The sequence below is a fragment of the Centruroides sculpturatus genome, unplaced genomic scaffold (genome assembly GCF_000671375.1).
Source record: "Centruroides sculpturatus isolate CEXI.00-Female unplaced genomic scaffold, Cexi_2.0 scaffold438, whole genome shotgun sequence".
NCBI lineage: Eukaryota > Metazoa > Arthropoda > Arachnida > Scorpiones > Buthidae > Centruroides > Centruroides sculpturatus.
Window position 1 is genome coordinate 445,035 of NW_019384671.1, and position 6,851 is coordinate 451,885.

General features: G+C 32.5%; 1 non-coding gene across 1 annotated transcript; it reads right to left on the minus strand.

Annotated features, from left to right (window-relative positions):
• Positions 1-6,031: 6,031 nt before the first annotated feature.
• Trnaf-gaa lies at positions 6,032-6,104 on the minus strand. The gene has a single exon. It is a non-coding gene; the product is annotated as a tRNA-Phe (tRNA).
• Positions 6,105-6,851: the final 747 nt, after the last annotated feature.

Below are 6,851 nucleotides of genomic sequence, written 5' to 3' on the forward strand. Positions count from 1 at the left end.
TTTGCCTACAAGAATTTTATTCCTATAATTAAATGTAATTATACAAAGTGATTTTTATAACATAAATATACATAAAAATAATATTTTGAATCACATTTAAGGTTATTCATAATTAAAGTATAAGGCTTTTTTATNAATATTTATTAATTAATCGCAACGTCCGTTAATTATTCCTTTGCCTGTTAATTTGAATTTACCAACGTTTGTGTCTTCTTCTGTAAAGTTTATTGTAAAGTTAATTCATTTCTTACATTTATTTTTATTTAATACACTTAAATTAAATTTGATGATAGATTAAAATATTTTCTCATTAATTAGATAACATTTTCAGTTCGAAATGTCAATAATAACTCTACTGTACAGAATATTTATTAATTAATCGCAACGTCCGTTAATTATTCCTTTGCCTGTTAATTTGAATTTACCAACGTTTGTGTCTTCTTCTGTTTAGTATCTTTTGGAATTTCATAAGAGAGTGTCATAAACTGGCTAAAAGTTTGGAAGACAATGCAGCGATAACTGCAATCGCAATTTTATTCATTATGCAGTAATAACTGACTTCTTTGAAATCTTATATTTTTTATTTGCAATTTATGTCGATCGACACGTTAAAGTTTTACTGAGTCTACAGCAAATAATAGAAGCAAAAGGACTCTTAGATATAGCAAGACAACGTGAAAAAAGAAAAGTTTTTTAATATTTCGATACAGAGCAAATAAGTGAAGGATTTTAATTTTCAATATTACAACCATCTCAGAGAACATTTCAATTATTTCGATAGTAATATTACACAGTAGACCCCCCTATAAAACGAGTTTATATAATACGTATTCGTATAACACGGCGAAAAATTTGTGATTGTATTCTTATAAACACGTTAGAAGAGACTCGTATAATACGGTAAAACGTTATCGCCGACTCGTGTAGCGACAGGATTGGTCGAATCTTGACCAATAACAGATATTTCCCAAACCGTTGAGTTTAAACGAGCACTGGACCTACTAAAAACCATTTATTATTTAACGTCCATAAAAATTATATCTATATTAATGATGTCTCCAAAGTTCGGCAAAGTTTTCGCAGAAAAGTAATTTATCAGGAAGCACGAGAGCGCCGTTTGATGAGCCGCTCCACGACGAAAACAAGCTTAAGCAATGGCGTCGTCGAATGGTGCTCAGTCGGTATGTAATTTTAGAATTTTTTGTTTATAGCATAGTTTATATGGATTATTCTCACAAAATTATACATATTGTAAAAATGTTGAGTCGACTTAATCTACAATCGATTAATTTTATGGAAGATTACCTTTTAAACAGCAGTAGTCCGAAAACTGGACACGTGTTGGGATGTTATTGGCTCATGAATTTAAGTGATCGTAAAACATGAATTCATATTAAACGGAACGTATCTACCATACTATAGGGCTGTCTACTGTATTTTATTATCATTTCAGCAATCAAATAGTTCTGTTTGATCGCAACCTTATCAAAATGACTTCAGTATGTTATAACTTTTTAAATTTTTTTACCTACTTTTAGAGAAATATATTTCGGACTCATATTGAGGAAACCAAAATAATGTTTAAGGCCCCTGTAAAAGCAAGATAAAAGATCTTTAATTTTTGCTTTATTTGTACTTTAAATATGTTCTTATATGTTCAAATATGTTTTTATCTTATGATATACATCTTATTGATTTTTATAGTGTACTCGAATTAATGCTAAATGTGTATTTAAAAATTCGATTTTTACACCAAACATAAATTTATTTCATTGCTTATATTTTAATAATAATGTTAAAATACGGAATTTATTGGTACCCTTGTTTTGTACAGTTTAATATGTAAGAACTCTATAACAATTGAGGAGCGACAATATCAGTCCGAAATACATTTGTGATCGAAGGATCGGCAACACGGCAATATGACACCGTATGTCTTAAGAAACATAGAGATCGCAATAGCGATAACGTTCACGCGCGAGCGTTTGCGTATTTAGGCGTTTGGATTCGTGATGGAGGCAATACGATAGACGGCGTTCTGAAGGAAGTGCAACAAATACAAGATTGACAATAACAATTACTTGTTTTTTAACTATTTACAAATAAGCTACACATAGGCTATTTACAATTGAAAGATTGAACACTGTGGATATCGCTAATCATATTTTTATAAAGTTAGTATAATGTATGAAAGGTTTAGTATTTTATATTATCTATCCTCCCGAGTCCTAGTCTTGAGAGACAGTTTACATAAATTCGCGAGCAAATAATTACCTCGTAGAGAATATGAGGATGAGCTTCGTTCCCGAACGGGTTAAGGACAAAATTAATTACACGACGTATTAATGATTCAGAGAGTTCGATGGAAGGCTCTGAAAGATTTTGGTATATTTGGTAAGATCTAGATTAGTGTTTCTCAACCTCTAACGAATCGTCGTTCCTTCAACGTAGTATCCCTTCCTTCGACTAAACTGTTACGTAGTATCGCCCTCTTCACTTCAAAATTCCGATGCCTAGAGCCAAGGCTAACGCCAAATTCGCACTGCATTGAATAGACTTGTGACTAGTGTAATGTTATTTGTTTAATTATTGTTCATGTTCGATATAACGAATAAAATATCTAATTATTCTTAATATAATGTTTTAATATATCGCCCAGAAAATTGTTTTTGCCCCTAAAATATAAATTGTTACTAATCGTCCTCTCAACATGGAAAAACGCCCACATTTGGGCGATATCGCCCCCGTTGAGAAACACGGATCTAGATTTTCGGGATATTTCGGTGACAGGAGGATCGTCAGATGCAGAGGAGTTACTTGGGTAGAAAATTTTTGGGGTCGGTAAGGTATTCGAGTTGTAGTGAGGGCGAACTATCAATGACAACGATCGTCATCAATCACTCCCTTTTATTGGGGTCCTTATCGACGTTGTCCCAAAAAATCAATTGTGAGGGAAGTTGTACATTCATATTTCGTTGTTGTTTCTTGATGATCTAATCTAATTTCTTTCGTTATTTGTGATGAGATTTCTTTCTAACCTTTCTTTTATGTAAATAGTTCCTTTATTTTCAGATACAAGTAAATTCGGGTCCTCCTCAAAAATTTCAAGTTTAATTAAGTTTTCCGTTTAGAAATTATAACTTTCTTCGTCGTTCGAAGGCGAAGATGTTTTAACTTAGGTAAGTTTTAATGGTATGTTTTAACTTATTGTATGTTTTAACTTATTTGGATCCCGGTAGGATTTACATCCTACCGGGATCCAAATACACTATATAGACATCGGAAATACTTTGTAACTTTGGGATTCCACCAAGAAGTTGAATTTGGCTCTAGCTTTCGTTAGAGCTAGCACCAGTTTTCTAAATAAGTTAGCCGGCACAGCGTAATCATATATCAACAATTTTGGAGAGATTTAAATTCGATTTAAATTGTTTAAAGAGAATTACAGTAAAAACTGCTTAAGCGACTACTGCATTCGACGGGCACCTGTCAAAACGGTAAAAATTTCTGGCACGGAATAGTTTATACATAGTCTTTGTATAAGTCATTTGTATTAAACGACCACCTGTGTAACGCGACCGCGGGCATTGATTTTTGGTCCTAAACATCATACAACACCTGTAATAAGCGACCACTTTTGCGAATGTATCTGGTCTAAACTATTGTTCGAATTCATCCCGAGCACTTTTTACACCTTTGAAATTAGGTGCGGGTGTTAATAATTAGTCTAGCAACAAAAGAAATTCATTTCAGTTTCTTAGAAAATGTCCCAAAAACTAAAGAAATGAAAAGTGCTACAGCTGTTTTCATTTCTTTCGTTTCAGATGGTGTTAAAATTATCAGAGAAAGTGAAAATGGTTTATCACAATGGCAATTAGTGGTGAAGTTTAAGTGTGAGAAAACGAAGTTTATTTTACCGTAGACCTACAGTATTTTCCTTAGGGGTGTAAAATGTTGTACACGATACAAATAATCGGCTGATCTTATCGTTTGATAAAATTTATTTTTATTTATTTATTTTGAAGCTCATATACAGTACACGTGCGATAAATAGTTTCTGTATCAACCTACTTTATTTCCACAATATTTTTTAGAAAAATATTGATAATATCCAAGTAATTTTCGCAGGAAAAATATTAGAAAAAAACAATAAACGCATTAATACTAAAATCAGTTTTACAGGCAACATTCCTTTTTCGATTCCGCAATGGCAATATAGATCAGGGGTAGCCAACATGTAGACCACGGTCGACCGCAAAGGTTTTGAAAGTAGCTTGCGAAGCTAAAGTTGAACAATTTGCTTTTACTTAATGTTTAAAAATCTTAATTCGATAATTTATTCTTACAACAATAGACTGTGTCTGCAACATACCCACAGTGTTTGTATTTATCCTGATGAACAATGCAACAGTAGCTTTACCTAAGGAAGCAAAAGTTGAAACACATTTTGTAACAGTTCATAAAACTTCGAAGATTATCCCCGTGGTACTGCGTTAAGAAAGGCCAAAATGCAACAACTGAAGGCACAATTAACTGTGCAACAAAATAGCTTTTTTAAATACAACACGAACTCAGACTGCTACGATGACCTCATTCAATGTTGCTGATATTTTAATTAAACATAATAAACCGTTTCAAGATGGGGAAGAATGAAAGAATGCGGCGATGAACACAGTGAACTGTTACTAACATACTGAGGTAAGATGGTTAAGTCGTGCCAAATTTTTAACGAGATTTAGAGAACTTCTGCCACAATTTTGGTTTATTTATTCTATAATAATAGGGTTAAATATTAATAACATTTAAAACAATAATTAATTAAGAAACAAACACACCCGCTTCTGTTCGCTGTATGAATAAATAAATAAAAACCTAAAATTGAAAGTAAATACAAGTGCACAAACAAGGAGTAACAAGTGGATTGAAGTCGGGGACTGTCACGTTACTGTCTGACACGTGATTTTGCGCCATTTTAAGCTCATATTTACAAACTAAAGGTGATTCATATCCAGAATTAAATGATCAAAAATGACTTCTTGATCTTGCTTTTTTCTAACTTGAAGATATTGCCCATTTAATGACAACATCGACGTTGAAAGTGTAGCTCAGAAACTAAACAATTTCCTCGGTACTACAAATTTAGCAGGCTTGGAAGAAGAAATAATAAATATTAAATGTGACATAAATCTTAAGTCAATGGTTTCAGATTATAATTTTTGGAAGCTGATAAACCAAGATAAATATTAGTGATGTAACGAATATTCGGTTACTATTCGGTATTCGGTCGAATACCGAATACCTAAAAACAGGAGTAAGAAATAACAAAAACACAGTAAATTAATCATTTTGGTATTTAGATTTAATGTTATCGGGTTAGTTGTAATATTCGGCTATTCGTTGCAATAGTAATAAATAACCAAATATTTATACAATTGTTGCACGTTTCAATGCCTTCTTTGGATCAACACATTTATGTCGATCCACATTTTCATTTATGAATGCCAGCAAAACAAAAAATCGATCGCAATTAACAGACCAACATTTGGAATCATCAGTGGCGTAGCGTAGTGGGGGCGGCCAGGGCGGCAAAATTTCACAATAAATAATAATAATATCTTGTAAAAATTTCAACCATTCTATTCTATATTTTCGTCGCACCTACGATAGTGCTACCGTCCAGACATTCCGAAAATCGACTCACCGTCTGGGTGAGTCGATTCCCGGGATGAGTCACGCTTGGATATTGTGAGTTATCACACTACCAAAGCTCCAGTTATCACACCATTGAATTTAGACAATAGTTTCGAGCTAGCGCTATGTTTTAAAATAGGTGACGTATCAGTCAGGCTCTATCGACTTGCACTACTTGTGGAGGGTCCTGTTTTCGTTTGTTCTACGGGCACTAGAATTACACGCAAACTCAAAATAAAGCGAATTAACTTTGACAATGATTTGTAGTTTAAAGTGTATAAGCATTTGATTTGATATGTAAACCACCTTTAAATAAGGAATAAAAAAAAGTACACACGTATGCCGAAACCCGGGATTGAACCAGGGACCTTTAGATCTTCAGTCTAACGCTCTCCCAACTGAGCTATTTCGGCCACGTATGACTCTCGTTTATTCATTTGTACTTCGCTGTGTTTATCTCCACTGTCTAAATACATGTTTTGAATCATTTTTACTAATAATTATGAATTTTGATCGAATTCACATATCGTGGAAAATAACAATTTTATATACACCCGTTTTTTTCTAATAATTACTCCAATTTCTGCTCCATTAACGATTCTGAATCATTAATAAAATTACTTTTTTAATGTAGAAAATTAAATAAATAATTATGAATACTTTTACTGTTGATCGATGCATTTACAGTAAAATTTATTATACAGTTATTATACTACTGTTGAGATTGTAAAGAAGATAATTCCCGTAATTTTCTCCTATATTTCGCATTATTAATTAATAACATAATACGTAGGGCTGGATGATCAAGACGTTCAAGTAATCACACTACTGCTCAGCAAGACCCGAAATCTAATTCGGGCAATTGAAAACTTTACAAAATTTCGACTGAAGTATCGTGAAAAAATTTAAAGAATAAATAATAAGCTTCAAAGTGAAATTTCTCGGTGAAAATTATAATTAATTAATTAAAATCTAATTAACAGTAATGCTCTTCAATAAATATTAAGGTTTTTGATTGGCGGAGAGTTATAGAAGAGATTTTAATCGGTTTTAAACTTAAGTTGTTCTAACTATTCTCAATAATTAGCGAAATGACCCACGGAGATTACTATAAATTTGCTTTTGGATTTCATCATTAGCTCTACAGGTTTGAGTTAAGG